The sequence below is a fragment of the Larus michahellis genome, chromosome Z (genome assembly GCF_964199755.1).
Source record: "Larus michahellis chromosome Z, bLarMic1.1, whole genome shotgun sequence".
NCBI classification, from domain to species: domain Eukaryota; kingdom Metazoa; phylum Chordata; class Aves; order Charadriiformes; family Laridae; genus Larus; species Larus michahellis.
The window spans coordinates 59,505,101-59,525,762 of NC_133930.1; positions in this window are offsets into that span (position 1 = coordinate 59,505,101).

Consider the following 20,662-nt stretch of genomic DNA (forward strand, 5'->3'; position numbering starts at 1 on the left):
AGAGCAACTTACAGTGCAGAGCCAAACCCATCTGGGCTGCTCCATAGCGGCAAGATGTTGCTGCCCAGATAGAGAATCTGGTTGTAAAAGTACCTTAGATAGATGCCCACATGCCCGAGTTGGACCACTGAAGAACATCAAAACAGACAGTAGGTGGATCCAGATGCTAAGATTGAAGTGATTGAATTGGAGCAGGGCTGGCAACATAAAGGTGGATTATTTATAGCTCAATGGGCTCATGACACCTCAGGCCATCAAGGAAGAGATGCAACATATAGATGGGCTCCTGACTGAGGGGTGAACTTGGCCATGGACACTGTTGCACAGGTTATCCATAAATGTGAGACATGCGCTGCAGTCAAGCAAGCCAAGCAGTTAAAGCTTCTTTGGTATAGAGGGTGATGGCTGAAATATAAATATGGGGAGGCCTCACAGATTGATTATATCACACTCCCTCAAACCCACCAAGGCAAATGTCATGTGCTCACAATGGTAGAAGCAACCACTGATGGCTGGAAATATACCTTGTGCCCCGTGCCACCTACCGGAACACTGGTTGTGCCTTGAAAAGCAAGTCTTATAGTGACATGGCAACCCAGAAAGAACTCAGTCAGAGAATGAGACTCATTTCTGAAAAAACCTCATAGACACTTGGACCAAAGAGCATGGCGTTGAGTGAGTATATCACATCCCTATCATGCACCAGCCTCCAGGAAAATCAAATGATACAATAGACTGTTAAATACACTGAGAGCAATGAGTGGTAGGTCCTTCAAACATTGGGATACACAATTAGCAAAGGCCACCCAGTTAGTTAACACTAGGTGATCTGCCAGGTGTCCCTGAAGGGATTTGTTTTTTGGCGAGAATTGCCAACAAATTAAAATGTGTGATGTTAATTGCTAAATGACCACCGTATATCATTACTACTAGGGTTGTTATATGCTGTATCAGTGGTATTACAGTAAGAATTGCACAAATTAATGCAGAATGAACTTTGATGAAACCCAGTGAAGTGCAGCGGTGATGGAACCAGAACTGGCTTCAGCTACTGGCACCCAGCAACATTCTTGAGATCTACATCTTCAACCTGCAGACTGTGGGCCTGGGCATAGGCCTTGACAGATATGCCAGCTGTGAGGTCCAGATGCAGCATGCAACAATTCAACACCACACACCATCTCTCCTGCCCTGAAAGCCTGTTATGACAGATGGAGCCCAAAGTCATGAACTTAATGAACTCAACAGACTTTTCAGAGGGATGGATGGCCCTTAGACTAAGGGAATGATATCTGTATGTGTGTATATATATGTGTGTGTATGTATATATATATATATATATCAAAGATAGGAAAAGTGGTGGTGATTTATTAAAAAGTGTAAGATCTAGGCTTGATGTAGATGGTATAGAATAAGGGGTAGATACTATTCTGGTTTCAGGGATGGAGTTAATTTTCTTCCTAGTGGCTGCTGGTTTGCATGTAGTATGAGAAGAATGCTGATGATATATTGTTTTAGTTGTTGCTAAGTAACATTAAGACAAGGATTATTTCAGCTTCCCATAGAGCACATCACAGTTTGGGCCAGGTTGGCCAATAACAAGATGACAGATGCTCTCCCCCACCTCTCACTCCAAGGAGAGGAAGAAGAAAGATAAAAGAGATTTACAAGTTTAGAAAAAACTAAACTACTTCAATAAAATATTAATAATAAAATAAAAATAAAATAGATACTATATATATATATCAAGTTCCCAGGAAGATGTCACCTGCAGGCACTGGGCAGGTTCCAGACTGGGCTCAGTGACGGATGGGAACTGGATTCCAGATGTAGCTTTAGGAACACACAGGTTAGGATCAATGATAGACAAACAGACAGGGTCTTCCTCAAACATCAGTCACTGAAGAAAGAGAGCCATTGAAGAAGCCAGCCACTGGAGAAAAAGAGCTGACCCTTTAATCCCTCAGCTTTTCTACTGAGCATGGCAGATGGGGTGAAATACCCTATTGTCCACTTTTGGGTCACCTGTCCTGTTCACTCCTCCCCACAGGTGTGACCCCTCTGCAGGGTACGCAACCCCATCAGCTGACCCTGGTTGACACAGCAACAAGTGTAAGGAAGAGCCTCTTACTGAAGAAAAAGTTGGCTCTGATCCACCCCAAGCAAGAATTTTCTATTGCTTTTCCCCCAAATTGCTGTTCCCACAATTAATTGAACAAATTAAGTTTTACAGAGGTGGCATATACTTTGTAATTACAGTAAGACGAACATTTTACTCAAATTACAGACTTGGAATACAAAGGTACATTTTGGAATGTGAGGAATTAGTGTCCATCCATTGCATTTAAATATTTTATTTTCCCTTTTGACCACTAAATGCCTGTCAAAAATATTTTAGAAAACAGGTTTTAGAATTTTTCCATATTTGCTTTTTTCTCTTTAAATTTTCCAGTGAATCACTCGGTTGATTCATGAGGAATAGTTTCATTGTGACATGAAAATATCCCAGCTTCTTAAAATGAAGACCATCTAAGCAGATAACCATTGCAGTGCAACACAAAAAACCCCCAACTTACATGATAAGTTATGAAATGGAGCACAATGTAAGAGTCATCCTAGCCCCAAGCTTCTTTCTGTCTGCAAGTTCCCGAATTCTTTCTTCTCCAAGACAGAGAGACGTGAAATGAGCAGAACCAATGAATAGTGAAATGTGTGGAACATCAAAGCAAGAAAAAAGAAGAATCACCCAAGAGCATTTCAGCTTCACTTCATGGAAAAAAAAGAAAATCTCTGAACAAAGCACTTCGACAATTTTCTCTCATGAAATGAGATCTAAGCATCTCCCTGCGTTTCCAGTCTGTACACTGGGAAGCTCTACATTAGTCACTATACTCTCTACTAGCATTGTATTAGACCTAACTCCTTTCATACACTGCACAAGGTGGACAATAACAATAAAAAGGATATTTCCATCATCTCAAATTCTCAGAATACATTGTTCCTGTAGAGATTAAATGTCACTTCTCTAAAGCCTTCCCTAACTGTTACAACAAACAAAATGCAAGATAAGACTACATTTTGATTCTCTAGTTTAAAAGTGTAGAGAGACTAGTTACAAAAGCCTGGTAACGAGGATGGTGAATCACTCTGCTCTTCTCATTGTCTGGAAGTTTTGCAGAAGGAAAGCACAACTGAATTTAGGCAGAAAACTCCACCTTGGATAACCACAAAAGGGATGAAGGAAGGGATGAAGTCTGAGAAGTATAATAGCATCTCCTGGCTCACTGGCATTGTGGTATGGTATTCAAAGCGTTGGTAGCTTGATTTCTAAATAGCTTCCTCTGAGTTGGTTTGGAGATTATGGTCTAGGAGTAAGGTGATAAGGTCCTGTGAACCTTTTATGTTTAAAATTTTATATTCTTTCGTAAAACTGGATTTGTGTGAACAAATTGCGGACTTGGGAAAAGGGACTGATTACTGTGATCTTTGTGCTACAACAGATGCATAAAGTGACAAATCTGCGTAAGTTTGGATAAAACTCTATAATAAAAAGTAAATGGTAATAGGTAACTAGACAATATTGTTAGCCTGCTAAGTTTTTCCCAGATTTGTTTTTAGGAACATGACTTCTCATTTACTCTGTAGGATAATTTTACAAATACTTGATATTCTTGTGCAGACATTCTAGTGAAGAGGGAGTCTTCTGTACGTGCTCCTTGGCCTTGGGTATTTGCTGTTTCCTCAAATGTGAACTAATTGTTCTTTAATAAATAAAAATAAAATCTGTACACATATCTTGTCAGATACATTGTACTATTTAAAAAAAAAAAGGAAAAAAGAAAAAACATTCATGACTAAAACATCCAAGAAGTATGCAGTCTTTTCAACATTTCTGCCTCAGAAAACAGCAACCTGCCCCAATAAATACCCTTGTCCCTTGACTCCCCTTGTATTCTTTGCAATTGAAATTTCTTGAATAAAGCACTCTTTGCTTCCGTCCTATAAAGAGTTTTATGTCACACTGGGAAAAAATACAGTAATCAAAAATGGTATGTGATTTACAAGATAAGAAGTATCAGCATGGCTTTGTTTTTAATCTTTATTATAATCTCATTACAATCTTTGAAAATTATACCGTCGAAGCATTGATTTCTACTTTTTATCTTGAATGTTCATATCTATTGGGTAGTTTCCAATCATTATGAAAATGGAATGTTTTAAATACACATAAATATTCACTCTAAATCTGTACTTTGGCCAATGAGTGTGACTAGGTCACTATGTAACTATCTTGCATAGAGCAAGAGAAGCTGAAGTACCAGAAAATTCTTTAGAGTGTCTTTAGAGTTGTTCTCAGACTTGACCTTAGAATAAGGTGAGAAATTAAAAAGGAAAATAAATAGCTCACCAGGGCTAAAGGAAGAAAGCTGGTATGAAGGAATGACCTTGTTGTGCTATTGACAGTGCTATGGCAGTTGAAGCAGATATTTCGTGCCTTGGCAAGTCTAAACAATTGGACTTTCCTGACTTACTGCGCTGTGACTGGAGGTGCCACTGCTCTTCCACAAAAATCTTGTGGCCAAAAGATATCTCATGACAGCTAAAATTTGAGCTCATATTCTCATGTCTTTATTTTCTTCAAGACAACTTAGTTTATTATTTGGTACTTATAAAGCAGTTACTCTTCAAGGAAAAGAAAAAAAGCTCCTAGAATTGTCCTTTCCTTCAATTCTTTAGAAAATTAACCATGCAAGCACATTAATGTACTGTTCCTCCAAAGTAAGTTTGCATTTTCAAATTTGAACACTTTGCCCTGGGCGCTGACAGTGCATTTTAGGGGGGACTGAGAAGACAGGAAGGTAAAGCATCTTTGTAGATGAGAGGAAAATTTGTCATATTTGCTGTGTTGTGCTTTTTTAAGGAATTTGAGTTTTCTTAGTAGTTGCATACTAGTGCTGAAAGTTTTTTGTCTCAGGAAACTCAAAAACTTCCAATATTTGTTTTTATTCTGGAGTAGGATAAAAAGTTGATTGAGTACAAAAGATATTCTGTAATTGCATATTTAGGAGACTTTGAGATACTTCTTTTTTTTCAATTAAAATTAAACATCTGGATTTAAGAATTCTGTTGCATTTTAGTTTCTGGGAAAAAAAAAATCAAAATACTTCACTTTATATCATTTCAACATTGTTTGCATTTTTCAACATTCACAGTCTTTCTACTGAGGATGATTCTGACATACTTCCCAGAATGTGTCTATGCAAGTGCTTCTCCCTGATAATTCATGCTGTCCAAAGAGGGAAAAAAAATACATACCTCTTCTGTTATGCAGATTGGCAAAAATAAAAGAGATGGAAGAACAAGGACAGTAGAAAAAAAAACCCTAGTTCTTGCAATGTTTGGCAAGCAATTTTTATTAACTGAAGACAGTCAATATTAACCTGTTACATGGACCTGGGAATAGAGACTTCACAAATAAATGAATGAGCCTTGGGCACAGGCAAGTCTGTTTGACTTGGGAAGAAAAGTCAAAATGGAAAGTAAGAAACATCTTCTTCTGGAAATTACCTCAAAAACATCTTTAAAGAGTTTGCAGGTGACAGAGGGAGTGATGAAAACAGGACAATCGCACAAAAATGTTGTCTCCAGAACCTTCCACAAATAATCTTATGTGACTTCTTGGAAGTCTGGTAGTAAAATCCTAAGGGAACTTTCATGATTTTTAAAATCTTGCTTAAGAAAACTTTCAGATAACCTTATTTTAAATATTCAGAGAGATTCTCAGATAATCCAAATAGCCTTATGATTACTTTTTACTTTAAGAGTGTCTTCTTGCTAACAAAAAAACCCACAAAAACCAACAAAACCAAAATGTACAAATTGGAGTGTTATCTTTCATAATGGAATCTAGAGTTTAAAGGAGAAAATGGCTTTCTTATTCAGCTGAAACCTTCTCAGGTAGAGTTGACAGAGTATTAAGATTGACTAGAAAAAATGCAATAGCTTTTATTTTTTAAGCATACTTCATTGGAAGTCCAGACTGGAATGTTTGGTTGTAAGTATCCTATAACACCTGCAGCACTGAAATAATTTTATAGAGGTAGTTAGCCTCCATCTCATTTGCTGTACTGATATTTTTAATTTGTAAACTTCTCTTAAATTATAGGACTGATGTGGAAAAAAATATGCTTTTCTTTCTTGGTTCTGTGTGATAGAGGAAAGCAACACAAGCCAAAAAATAAAAATCTCTTTCTTTTTACTGCTAAATGAAGGAAACTGACACCTTGCGTGGTAGCAAGCGAGCCACTAGCTCATTAAATCAAAAGGCAAACACCTTTCTCAAGCTAATATGATGCATTGTGGAAAGATCATGTCATTTAAAACTTATCTACAATGGAAACTAATTAAGTAGTCTTCATGATTTATGGTGATTATCATTCACTGTCTTAGAATTTCTAATTATTCTGTGGAATTAGTTGTGAAAATTACCAAAACATGAGGTAATTTAGAGAATAATAAAGCTGGAAGGTTATATGCAGTCAATGCTATTTAAACCCTCTGCTTATCACAGGAAGGCTGACCTTGCTGCATGTTTCACTGAGGTAACATTCCCACAAAGCCAGTGAAGCCAAAGCTTGAAGAATGAGCCTAAAAATATTGTATTTGGGGGTGAATGCCTAGAGCAGCTCACATCATTAAGAAATCACTGAGTTTGTTTGAGCAAGGATTTTACCTGTGATCTGTTCTGAGCCAATGTAATCCTAGTACTTTATTTCTTTCCTATATTACAAGTCTCCTCACTAGTACACTATATTCTGCATTTTTTTTCTTTTGTTATTCCCTTCTCTGTTATCCTATCCTTTCTGTTAAGGCATGTTAGGAGTGGCCATCTCTGCCAGCTGCCCCGGGCCAGGACCTCTTCTGCCTGGCTGCTGGAGCCCAGCCTTCAAAAACACCCACATACAGGACTCGCATAAAACAAAAGCACAGACAGCAAAGTCACTTCCTCCTCTGTCTGGATCCTGGGACATCTTACCTATTTCATGGGTCTTCTGTTCAGCAGCTGGTCCAGCCTGAAGCTTTTCAGCAAATGACACATACAACAGCGTGCCCTGGCAGCCAAAGGGGCCAAACACGTCCTGCAGTGCATCAAGCACAGCATAGCTAGCCAGTAGAGGGACACGGTTGTCCCTCATTAGACTGCACTGGTGTGGCTCCCCTCGAGTATTCTGTGTAGTTTTGGGCACCTCAATACAAGGACATCAAAATACTAGAGTGTGTCCAGAGGAGGGAGACCTAGATGGTGAAAGGTGTAAAAGGCAAGACTTAAGAGGAGCAACTGATGTCACTTGGTTTGTTCAGATTGTAGAAGAGAAGGCTGAGGTGTGACCTCATCAGAGTCTACAACTTCCTCAAGGGGGGCAGCAGAGGGGAAGGTGTTGATCTCCTCTCTCTGGTGACCAGCGATAGGACACGAGAAAATGAAATGAAACTGCGTAAGGGTAAGTTCTGATGGAATAGGGGAAGTTCAGATTTTGCCTTCTGCAACACCCCAAGTTGCAGAAGGCAAAAACAAGGCAAAAACAGGGGTTATGAGAATGAAGAACCACCCACTGTAGGAGAAGATCAGGTTTGGGACCATCTAAGGAACCTGAAGGTACACCAGTCCATGGGATTTGATGAAATCCATCCACGGGTCCTGAGGGAGCTCACAGATGAAGTTGCTAAGCCATTTTCCATTATATTTGAAAAGTAGTGGCAGTCTGGTAAAGTTTACACTGGCTGGAAAAGAGAAAATAAAACCCTCATTTTCAAAAAGGGACAAAAGGAAGACCTGGGGAACTACAGGCTAGTCAGTCTCATCTCTGTTCCCGGCAAGATCATGTAGCAGATCCTCCTAGAAACTCTGCTAAGGCACGTGGAAAATAAGTAGGTGATTGGTGACACCAGTGTGGTTTCACCAAGGGGAAGTCATGCCTGAAATTTGGTGGCCTTCTACGACGGTGTTACAGGATTGGTAGATACAGGGAGAACAACAGACATCATTTACCTGCACCTGTGCAAAGCATTTGAAACTGTCCTGCACGACATCCTTGTCTCTAAATTGGAGAGATGTGGATTTGATGGACGGACCGCTTGGTGGATAAGGAACTTGCTGGATGGTTACACTTAAAGGGTTGCAGTCAATGTCTCGTTATCCAAGTAGAAACCAGTGAGGAGTGGGGTTCCTCAGGGGTCGGTACTGGGACCAGTGCTGTTTAACATCTTTGTTGGTGACGTGGACAGTGGAATTGAGTGCACCCTCAGCAAGTTTGCTGACAACACCAAGCTGTGTGGTGTGGTCAACGTGCTGGAAAGAAGGGATGCCATCCAGAACGACCCAGACAGGCTTGAGAAGTGACCCCATGTGAACCTCATGAGGTTCAATCAGGCCAAGTGCAAGGTCCTGGTCCTGGGTCATGGCAATCCCAAGCACAAATACAGGCTGGGAGGAGAATGGCTTGACAGCAGCCCTGAGGAGGAGGACTTCAGAGTGTTGCTGGATGAGAAGCTCAACATGACCCAGCAATGTGTGCTTGCAGACCAGAAAGCCAATTGCATCCTGGGCTGCATCAAAAGAACCTTGGCCAGCAGGCCAAGGGAGGTGATTCTGCCCCTCTACTCCGGTCTGGTGAGACCCTGCCTGGAGTACTGTGTCCACCTTTGGAGTCCTCAGCACTGGAAGGACATGGGCCTGTTGGAGCAGGTCCAGAGGAGGCTCACAAAGATGATCAGAGTGCTGGAGCCCCTCTCCTGTGAAGGCAGGCTGAGAGAGTTGGGGCTGTTCAGCTTGGAGAAAAGATGGCTCTGGTGAGACCTTATAGCAGCCTTTCAGTACCTAAAGGGGGCCTGCAGGAGAGATGGGGAGGGACTCTTTATCATGGAGTGTAGCAATAGGATGAGGGGTAACAATTTTAAACTGAAAGAAGGTAGATTTAGATTATATATTAGGAAGAAATTCTTTACGGTAAGGGTGGTGAGGCACTGGAACAGGTTGCCCAGGGGAGTTGTGGATGCCCCATCCCTGGAGGTGTTCAAGGCCAGGTCAGATGGAGCTTTGAGCAACCTGGTCTAGTGGGAGGTGTCCCCGCCCAGGGCAGAGGGGTTGGAACTAGATGATCTTTAAGGTCCTTTCCAAGCCAAACCATTCTGTGATTCTGTGAATATTAGGAAAAGGTTTTTCACTGAGAGGGTTATTGGTCACGGGAACAAGCTTCTCCAGGGAAGTGACACCAAACCTGTCAGAGTTCAAGGAGTGTCTGGACAATGCTTTTAGTAACATGATTTATTTTTAGGTAGTCTTGGGGCTAGAGCAGGGAGTTGGACTCAATGATCCTTATGGGTCCTTGCCAACTCAAGATATTCTGTAATTCTATGCACACCCCCATGCGCACCTGGTTTCCCCAGGCAGGGACCAGGGTTCTTTATTTGGTAACTTGTCCATCCACATGTATCTCAGATGTTTCCAGGGCCAAAAAGGTAAGTTATTGGCACAAATGCAGCCTGAGATGCCTATAGAAGACCACCAAAATATAGTAAGCATCTAATAGAAAAACATTACTTCAGAAATATTTGGAGAGACATACTGCAGAATTGTTTACATCTCTTAATAAGGATTTCTTTACATGCCATAAGACGGATTCCTCCAAATCACACAGCCCAGATGTATGTATACTAAAACAGAAGAAAAAAAATCACACAAATATATTTTAAAATACCATTACCTTTGGCTTATAATATGCATGAACATCACTGTGTTTTACAACTTCTAGTTCCAATTAACCAAGACCTCCCCGGACCAGAAGTAGGTATTTTTGACAGGTGATATTACCACATTTCATCACATTACAGTTCTTGTAGGTTGCAAATTAGTTAGTATATAGTCTAATGTGATTAATGTCCATTTTCCCTACAATGCCCATGAAATTTGGAAGGAAATTTCCATCTGTATGTTTGTGGTATAAAGAAGAAGCTAGTTTTGGGGGAAGATAAATTTTATTTTTAATAAAGTTTGTCAAAACCCTGTGCAGCCCCCTAGGTCAGCAAAATTTGTTTGTAAATTAAGTGCACTGAGCATTTTAAACAGAATGAATTCCTGTTCTGTGGGCAATTAATATTGCTTTCTCAAAGACAGAGTACTGAATTCAAGGAATTAAATGTGCATTTTCTGACTTAAAATATGTTTTCTCATTATAAAATTATCTTATAAGGGAAAATCCAATGCTATCCGATCTTCAGGCTTTATAATTACTGCATTAATGCACAAATAGTAGTCAGATGCTCACCAGCTACAAATACCTATAGTAATGTCCATGAATATATGCTAAATTGCATATACTGTTTTCCACTATGACTGGAATTCTGTTTTCCTAATTAAACTCTTTATTGAGTTCCTATATGCCTGATGATACAGGGAAAAACCTGGAAACCATGACCTTCTGACGAGGTACATTTAATTTGATGAGTCACTTACAGGCACATTTTTCAGACTAGCTTCTGGTCCTTATAAGCACAGATCCTGTCATTTATTCACAAAACCTGTTAGCTTTCCTCTTACACACTGTTGGTGTGTTTCTCTTAGCCCTCTAGCTGGTTAAAGCCAAGGTGGTGCAGTATTTTTATCCAGTAAACAGTGAGCAAATCAGACACTTACTCATGAAACTCAAGCAAGGCAGCCTGGATGAGGAGGAGCTGCATAACAAAGCCAACAGTCAGGCAGAGCAGAGCTAGAGTAGCACAGGCAGGCAGCGGTCCCACTGTGGTAGTTACTATTTCAGGCCAAACTCACAGTTAAAGCAGCTCTAGTAGAGAGCTTGTTGATTCATTCATTTAGTCCAGCAAAACCAAAAAGATCCAGTTCTAAAACCCAGTAGTACCTCAGAGAGCTCTGAACAGAAGAGATTTTTTTTGTAGTATAGCCTGAGACTCTGTCAGATAATGAATACAGGCTTTTTTGCAGTAGCAGTGTGTGGAAGTCCAACAAGAGCCAAGCACTCTTTGAATATGTAATTTGTTTTCATTTTCATTCTAATTAGAAAAAGTTTAAAAATCTTTAAGAGAAATAAATTAAAACATGCACTGGGATCAGTTCTAAATTTGGCAAGCTATAAGAAGAAAGCCATCCAATACAGAAAATTAGCCAGGGCTTTAGCAGTTCAAATCGGATGATCCTCTCCTGAGAGCGTTTCCAACAGTGCATCATTTGCAATGAGTTTAAAAGGAGACAGCTGGCCTCAAAGTAAATACAGAAACTGCAATTCTTTGTTTAGCAAAGGCCAGATGCTCCCCTCTGTTTTGCAGCACAAAAGTGGCTGTGCAGACCAAAACTGGAGCATGGGCTAGGATCTTCTATCTGTTTGAGCCAGCGGCAGCTCTTGAATGCCAAGATCTCCCCAGGGGATAACGGGCACAGGAGAGCCTGGTCCCCTGGCACAATGGGCTGGTGTACAGCTATTCAAGGGTCACACAAAATTCATCCATAGAACAGCGACATGAGAAGCCACCTAAATGTGAACAAAAATGCCACAGCTTTTAGTTTTGTGATCCTAACTCTGAATTCCACACCTAGACCTTGTATGAGGTCTTTTCTTTGGAAACTGAGATAATACTGGCTGTAGCAGACTATGAAGCTGAGGTCAGGCTCTCTGTGCTGGGCTATTTCTCATCAATGATCTCCTCTGATTGCTTGCCTTCATCCTCACCCCAAACATCATGTAGGCTGTGGTCACTTTGGACTTGTAGATCAGTTCTTGGAAACTGAAGAAAACAAGGAATGTCAGATTAACAGAGGACTTTTTCAGTCAATAATTTGTGTTGTAAATTCATCTCAGTAATTGATAAAGTAACTGAGTTTCCAATCTTTAAAAACAGCCCCAAATCCTGACCCGCTTTCCTGCTGCTTCCTATCCCTCTTTCTCACAGCTTGAGCCTCATCATCATTTTAGACTGAAATAGGACTTTTCTGCCCATTCACCCCTGCTGGAATGCGTTATGCCAAAACCATCTTTCCAGATGGGCCTGATTTACACGTACGCATAAGATCAAGATACAACTATTTTGTATCTTGAACAGTCAGTACATGTTAGAGCTGCATAATACACTCAGCATGACCCAGGTAACCAATCTTGATCACTATAGATGGAAATCTTTCTCTTCTTTTTCAGTGAAGAGCCAGATACTAACTAGAATTTAGCATGAGTTTCTATAGTACATATACATTTCTGCTCAACACCAACACCACCTATAGGCTGAGCTGGTTTTGGCTGAGATAGAGTTAATTTTTCTTTATAGTAGCTTGTATGGTGCTATGTTTCTGAAAACACGTTGAAAACACATGGACGTTCAAGCTGTTGCTGAACAGTACTTACACAGCATCAAGGCCTCTTCCACTTCTCACGCTGCCCTGCCAACAAGGAGGCTGGTGGTGCACAAGAATACGGGAGGGAACAAGGCTGACTGCAACAGACTCCAATTCAAAAAAGGGATATCCCATATCATATGACATCATGCTGAGCAATAGAGAAAGAAAGAGAGAGAAAGAGAAAGAAAGAAAGAAAGAGAAAGTGGGCGATTGTCAACAACTTTTTTGCCTTGGTCTTCACTGCCAGCGTCTCTGCTCACATGTCACAAGCTGAAGGACCGTGAGATGGGGACCTGCAAGACAAAGTCTGTCCCACTGTAAGTGAAGACAAGTGAAGCCATGACCACCTGAGGAACCTGAACATATGTGAGTCTATGGGACCTGATGAGATGCACCCCAGAGTCCTGAGGGAATTGGCTGATGTAGTTGCCAAGCCACTCTCCATGATATTTGAAAAGTCATGGCAGTCAGGTGAAGTCCCTGGTGACTGGAAAAAAGGAAACAACGCATGCATTTTTAAAAAGGGTAGAAAGGAGGACCCTGGGAACTACTGCCCTGTCAGCCTCATCTCTGTGCCTGGGAAGATCATGGAACAGATCCTCTTAGAAGCTATGCTAAGGCACATGGAAGACAGGGAGGTGATTCGAGACAGCCAGCATGGCTTCACCAGGGGCAAGTCCTGTCTGCCCAGCCTGGTGGCTTTCTACAATGAAGTGACTGCATCAGTGGACAAGGGAAGAGCTACAGATATCATCTATCTGGACTTCTGCAAGGCCTTTGACACAGTCCCCCACAACATCCTTCTCTCTAAATTGGAGAGATATGGATTTGATGGGTGGACTCTTCGGTGGATAAGGAACTGTCTGGATGGTCGCATCCAGAGGGTAGTGGTCAATGGCTCGATGTCCAGATGGAGAGGGGTGACAAGTGGTGTCCCTCAGGGATCCATATTGGGACCAGTGCTGTTCAACATCTTCATCAATGACATAGACAGTGGGATCAAGTGCACCCTCAGCAAGTTTGCCGATGACACCAAGCTGAGTGGTGCGGTTGACAGGCCAGAGGGACGGGATGTCATCCAGAGGGATGTGGATGAGCTGGAGGGGTGGGCCCGAGCACATCTTATAAAGTTCATCAAGGCCAAGTGCAAGGTCCTACACTTGGGTTGAGACAATCCGCGTTATCAATACAGGCTGGGGGATGATGTGATAGAGAGCAGCCCTGCGGAAAAGGACGTGGGGTACTGGTGGATGAAAAGCTGGACTTAAGTGTGCTTGCAGCCCAGAAGGCCAATCGCATCCTGGGCTGCATCAAAAGAAGTGTGGCCAGCAGATCGAGAGAGGTGATTCTCCCCCTCTACTCTGCTCCAGTGAGACCCCACCTGGAGTGCTGTGTCCAGCTCTGGAACCCTCAGCACAAGAAGGACATGGACCTGTTGGAGTGGGTCCAGAGGACCCACAAAGATGATGCACCCACAAAGGCTGAAGCACCTGCTATGAAGACAGGCTGAGAGAGTTGGGGTAGTTCAGTGTGGAGAAGCAAAGGCTCCGGGCAGACGTTATAGCAGCCTTCCAGTACCTGAAGGCGGCCTAGAAAAAAGTTGGGGAGGGGCTGTTTGCAAGGACGTGTAGCGATAGGACGAGGGCCAATGGTTTTAAGCTAGAGCAGGGTAGGTTTAGATTAGGCATTAGGAAGAAATTCTTTACAATGAGGGTGGTGAGACACTGGAACAGGTTGCCCAGAGAGGTGGTGGATGTCCCATCCCTGGAGACATTCAAGGCCAGGCTTGATGAGGCTCTGAGCAATCCGATCTAGTTGAAGATGTCCCGGCTCACTGCAGGGGGGTTGGACTAGATGACCTTTAAAGGTCTCTTCCAACCCAACACATTCCATGATTCTATGATGGAGAGTTGCAGTGTTTGTCTTCCCAAGTGACCACTACACCTGATGGAGCCCTGCTTTCCTGGAGATGGCTGAACACCTGCCTGATGATGGAAAGTAGTGAATGAATTCCTTATATAGCTTTACTTGTGCATGCAGCTTTTGCTTTACCTATTAAACTGTCTTTATCTTGGCCCATGAGTTTTCTCAGTTTTACTCTTCTGACTCTCTCCCCACACTGAGGGGGAGTGAGCAGGCAGCTGTGTGGTGCTTAGCTGCCTGCTGAGGTTAACCCACAACATTGTCCCACCATGAATTCATCTAAGCACGTAGCTGCAAAGTAGCTGAAGTCTGGTGGTGGTTAATATCCTACAGAAAATTATTAATTTCCTGCACACAGCAGTAAAAGAGAGCAAGGTAAGCCAGTTTTAGATGTTCGTAGGGCTAATTCCCACAGAAAGGCAGTTCCAATATACCAGGTCACTTACATTCCCACTGAACAAATAGATGCATTTCTGTGCATCTCATATCAATTTTCTTCTCTCAGTTAACAGGAGTGATAACACTGTATGAAATGGTTTTTTTTATTAATAAAAATATCTTACTGAGAAATTGTGTATCATGAGACCTGGTAATATTTCTAAGTGTTACAGTTCAAAGTGAAAGGTAAATAGAAACTGCCCTGCTGTCAGATGAACGTTCATAGAAAAGCAAATACACACTGAAAAAAAAAGTATAACTTAAGGAAAATATCAGTATTTTCAGCAGAACTGGTTGCATTTTACCCATTGAGGCATTTTTAATTTTATTTTTTTTTAATGTGAAGAATAAAATAAAGTAAAATGTTTCAAACTAAATGAAACAGATTTTTTTTTAATTAATTTTTTATTTATTTATTTTTTAAACATGAATCTGTTATAGTAAAGTTTTGGACATTGCCAGGACTGAACATATTTTTGGATTTTGTTTTAGTTTTGGAATGAACTTTACCTCGAATTTCAGTGGATAGCCATTGAAGCTAGTTCCATAAGTTTTTTTGCCATTGTAGAGCAGCACATTCATGATGACTACCAGGCAATCCAGTTTTGTTACTTCCTTCGTACATTTCTCTAATGTCTTTAAAACAAAGGGGTTTTTTGTTGGTTTTTTTTTTTTTTATGGAGAATTTTAGAGCTTTGGCTTTCCACTTTAGTTTCTTTCTAACCCTTCTGGAGATGTATAGCTTGACTTAGTGAATTTTGAGCTAGTGGAGATTTTGCAGGGATGCTATGCTTGTCTATAAAGTAGGAATAGCCTGGTTAGCCATCTGTTCGCTTATCAGAGGTGGTTTTCATCTTTTCTGTGGGATTAATGCACTTTCTGTTCCTTGCTATTCTTTGCAACATAACCTCCTAGCCCTTGGAAAATACGGCTTTATATTAATATCACTTTTCAATCACATATTCTGTTTCACAAATGCTCAAATATTAATTTAACTTAAAATTCATAGAGCAAATTGAAGAATACTTGGGTGGTTTCTCATTGAGCAAGAAGAAAGCCAGAAGCAACATACAAATTTAAGTCCATAAAATTCAAGAGTCAATAGAAGTTAGTAACAGAAACACGGTTGGAGAAGGAAGATCAGTAAGGGTTTGATTACATGTGAAACAGTAAATTCTGCTGACAGCACAAAATTCTGAAAATACATTATAGTACTGTAGAAGGCCTAGCAGCATTTCTGCATTTTCTTAAGATTTTGCAAATGCATGAACCTTAGTGTCTTGGGAAAGCAGTTTCTACACCAAGTCACTGCCTAAGGTGGAACAGTCAATGCCTAAGGATGGATAATATCAGCCAAAACCAGTTCAACTGGTTCTCTGAACAAGCTTAAAGAAAAAAGACTTGGTTTTACCATTGTGTTAAAACATGCTGGTGACTTTTTCTTTTAAGAGTTGCATGCCCAGAATTAGAAGTACAGAATCTGAAATGTCACTGTGCCTGCTTGAGAAAGCTGTGCCTTCTGTTCTGTCCAGAAAAATCTGCAGGTGTGTGGCTGAATTATGAAGTTTTCTGTGTAGATGTTCACATTTGGCCCATGTCTGAGATCAGGGAGCTTTTTCTCCCATCGCGTCATTGAATACCCTGTAGCAACCTGCCATGGAACCTCACAAACCAAGCTGGACTGACTAACAAACTAAAAATGGGATTTATTTTTACAAGATGGTAACAAAATCAATTTAAGTTTTACTTGAACTGAAACTCCTTTGAGACCCCGACAAGCATTAAGGATTTACAGGTTCAGGACGTCACTCAGGAGTCAATCCTACACAACTGACAGGAATTCTTAAGGTTTAGGACTGATGACCCAAAATGTGCACTCATTCACCTAATAAGGGACGGCTCTTAGTCACAAGGAGTAACCCTAAGCAGTGTCCCACCCAAAGGGGAGCACCCCTGACTGCAGACCAGCCACCCTGAGGGGAACTGACTCAAGATGGCTCTCCCGCCGGCTTCCTTTATAGCCTAGCCAAATCTGAACTGCAGTCATATGCGGCCATGTAGGCCCCTCCCATTGGCTGAAGACCCCCAGATTCCTCACCTTTCAACTGAAATGCATATTTGCTGACCGCCACCACGTGGGTGTGACAAGACTTGTGGCAGGAGGTTTTTGTGGGCTTTTTTGGGGTCATTGTCAAGGTGGGTGTGTCTACCACAGAACCACATAGGATTTAAAGAAATTTTTTAAGAACTGTCTGCTGCAGATTGTGAGCAGAATAGTAACCGGACCAGAATTATGGAGAGGCTGTGAGAAAAGACACAGTCTTTTATCTTCACCTGAAGATAAGAGGTCTGGAAGTTTGGACTGACTGGACAAGGAAATTGGTAATTATTCTCAAGGGGAAAAAAAAGATGTATGAAGGTAGAATCAATGAAAGTTTCATAATAGAGACTGAGAAAAGGAGTGGAGAGGTGTGAGCAGCTGGACATTGAAGTTAGGAGATGATTCAGGAAGGGCAACTGGAGGTGGAAAGTGAATGGGAACAAAGAGAGTTGAGTGAAAGAGTCAGCTGGATAATATGGGGATTAAATAAAATGTGGGGAGAAATTCTTCAGATGTGAAGGAAAAAGAAGGGAATTGAATCTGCTGTGCCGGGAATGGAACTGCAAATGCCACGGTATGGGGAGAGCTGAGCGTTTAAAAAAAAAAAAAAAATTTTTCTAGACCAAGCAATTGAAATTAAATGTCTGAGGAGTTGTCAATGGTACAAACTAGAAGGTGAGAGTGGCCAAAGGTGAGGACAGAAGACAAAAAGGAAGGAGTGGGACCAAAAATTATTGAAAGGGAGAAACAGAAAGATTTGAAATATGAGGCAGAATCGAAAGAAGAGACTGCATTGACCTGACCATGCTCCTCTCTGCAGACTGGAAGTAACCCTCAAATTCCTGACTAAAAAGAATGTGATGTAAATTTCTCATATAGTCTTGATTCACCCCTCCTTCTGTACATATCATAAGCAGATATCAAAACACATAGTTAGACACTATTCATCTATTGTACAGAGCAGATCTCTATGGGGAACAACAAAGTTATGTCATTGAGGAGGCTGTTCCTGCTACAGTCCCACTTCAGTTTTAGAAAGTTAAATGTGCATGAAGAAGGAATTACAAGGAGAGAAAGAAGCTTATCTTAACAAAAGATCGTGGATGTTTTGCTAAAAGATTGCCCTTAGTTCCTTAGTTCAGTTCCCAAGCCGGTAATATCACTTAAATGAAGAATGTCACACATGCTCAGTAGTGCAGTGCTGCTCATTTCCCGGGAACACGTTATACCGCTCCCTGGTATCTGAATTGCAAAAATACAGTACATTCACACCTCCAGCTTTAAATATACAATAGAAATTTCTTGGACGGAGGAGGTGGAAAGGGGAACTTGCAAAATCCTGCAAAATATCTTCACATGCCACCTTTTGGGCACTCAGAACACGACAGACTGGCTATAATCTGTACATCTGGTCTTCATCCATAAAATGAAGCTATTGAACCTTATCATTTCACAAAATTTTAAGGGTGTCAAATATTTTCACACTTATAAGCATAAGGTCACAAGGATGATGAATGCCACTAATTTTTATGAAGATGCAAAGGACTCTGTCTTCAGTAAGCATTATGATGTAAGAAAAAAACATATCACTCACTAATTCGCAAGAGCAAAACACACCCCATGCCCCCAACACCACTCCTGCTTATTCTCTCTGTGCACCAGAGAAGAAATGGGCCCTGTGAGAAAACTAATAATCATCAGGTAACTATGACATAATAAAAATTCCCAGGCAAATTGCGTCTGAGTTCCTCAGGCAATTTTAATTCTGGAATTTGCTGACTGTATAATCAATTTTCAATCCTAGTAACATTCTTGGAAAGGAGTTATATGTATAATTTTTCCTAGGCTATTAAACTTTTGGAAAATCCTATTTATTTAAGACATAGTTGCTTGAAAATATTAAGTAGCTAGGAAATGAAATATGCTGTATAAGAATAACAAAATGCAATTATTTCTCTGTATTTTCCCCAGCTTCCATTCCGTGCTTTTCATATTCTTGTAGATAGTAATCAACAAAAGAACAAGATAAGCTGTTTAGAAAAAAAATTGAATATTTATCAAAACTTAATGCATTTCTTTATGAGTTCAGTGAGCATAAATGTTAATGAAACTATTCCTTTCAAATTACATCCATAAAGCCGACATTAGATAAGACTTTGTTATCAAGGGTAAAATGTGATTAAATTGCTGGGTTTACATTTACTAATCTGGAATGATTTGTAGGTCAACAAAAAAGTATTTAAGATGTTTCTGGTTTTTAGACAAAATAGCACTTCATTCAAAGCACAACTACCCTTGCCCACATTTGGATACCTCATTTCTTTCACATCAAAATTTTTTATTTATTGTTGTATATTTTGCAGTAGTTTTATTAAAAAACCCAACCAACGAAACAAAAAACAAACCCGAAACCCCAGCTTGTATCAAGTGACTTTATAAATACAATATTAATTTATAATTATAATATAATATAATATATAATTTATAATACATGGGTTTAAACTCATACATTTAGTTGCACTCAGTAACTTGGACAGCTGTTGTCCTATTCTAGGGATTTATTTCAAGTCAAATGCAGGTGATGCTGACTTTCATTGGCAACTTTGAATTTGGAATCCCATGGTGCCATAAAATCTGTAGATATTTGGGCTTACAAATCTGAGAAACCATTTGCCGTTGAAGCTGCAGTTTAAGTGCTGTTATTCTCATTACTTGTTTGTGCATGTGTATATCGCATTTTGCTGGTTTACTTGAAAACCTCAGTACAAGCAGGCTGCCAGTTAGAAAATTTGGTGTTGGAAAGGTAACTGAAAAATATTAAGATTTGTTTTCTGTTATAGAATAAATTTAACCACTACATTCATTCTTCCCCTCTGTTATTTGACTTATGAAGTCTCTGGAAAAAAAAATAAAAATTGGTAACTGCATTTGAACATTTATTACTTAAAGCGAGCTGCTTGTTTATGCTTTGGAACCAAAACCTGTCAGTGACTGTAGCTTGTGTGAGTTACACATGTGAGGCATAATAGCAAGAAAAATGCACTTGACTGAGATTTGTCACGGGCTAACGTGCCTAATTACGCTGACTGTTAGTCAAAGCTCGTTGCATTTCTGTTAGTACCTGAATTAGCAAATTGATGAAGGTGCTACTATGTGTAAAGCTCCCTCCAACATCCCTCTTCCTGGATTGAAATTTTCTGCACACCAGTTTACAACTAGCATCTATATTGAGGAAGTAGACATCCAGCTATAGAAAGAATATCAGCTCCAGCTGACAAATTGTGAGTTTCTATCAGATCCTAGCAGGACTCATGTTACTCTAATGGTATTGTTCCTGTAAAATCTGCACTTCCCAAAGTATTGTAACCGTGAGAAAGAGTTATCCTAATCATATTTCAGAAAGTGTCTGATAAAGGTAGGAGGGGGCTTGCACTTCCTCTGATGAAAGCAGCCAGCCCCTCCCTCCCAGCCTGCTGTAGCAAGAGGGTGACAGACACTGTCACTCTGAAACAGAGGACTTCTCCCCAGTACTCAGTTTCTGTCAATGCAGCCGCAAAACCCCAGTCATTCTTATCTCTGAGGCCCAGCACCAAAGGCCACAGTCCCAGTGGTAGCTGGTGACAGATCTGAGAACCCACAGCGAGAAGTCGCACTTGGGAATCTTTGCCTTCTCTCTGCCTAGTGAGGCCAATAGACCATGCTGCTCAACCGTACTCTCGGATTCTTGTCTCTTTATGGTAGCGTAATACCCCAATCCAGGTAACTATGTAAAATATGTGCATGACTACATGGGTCTTCAT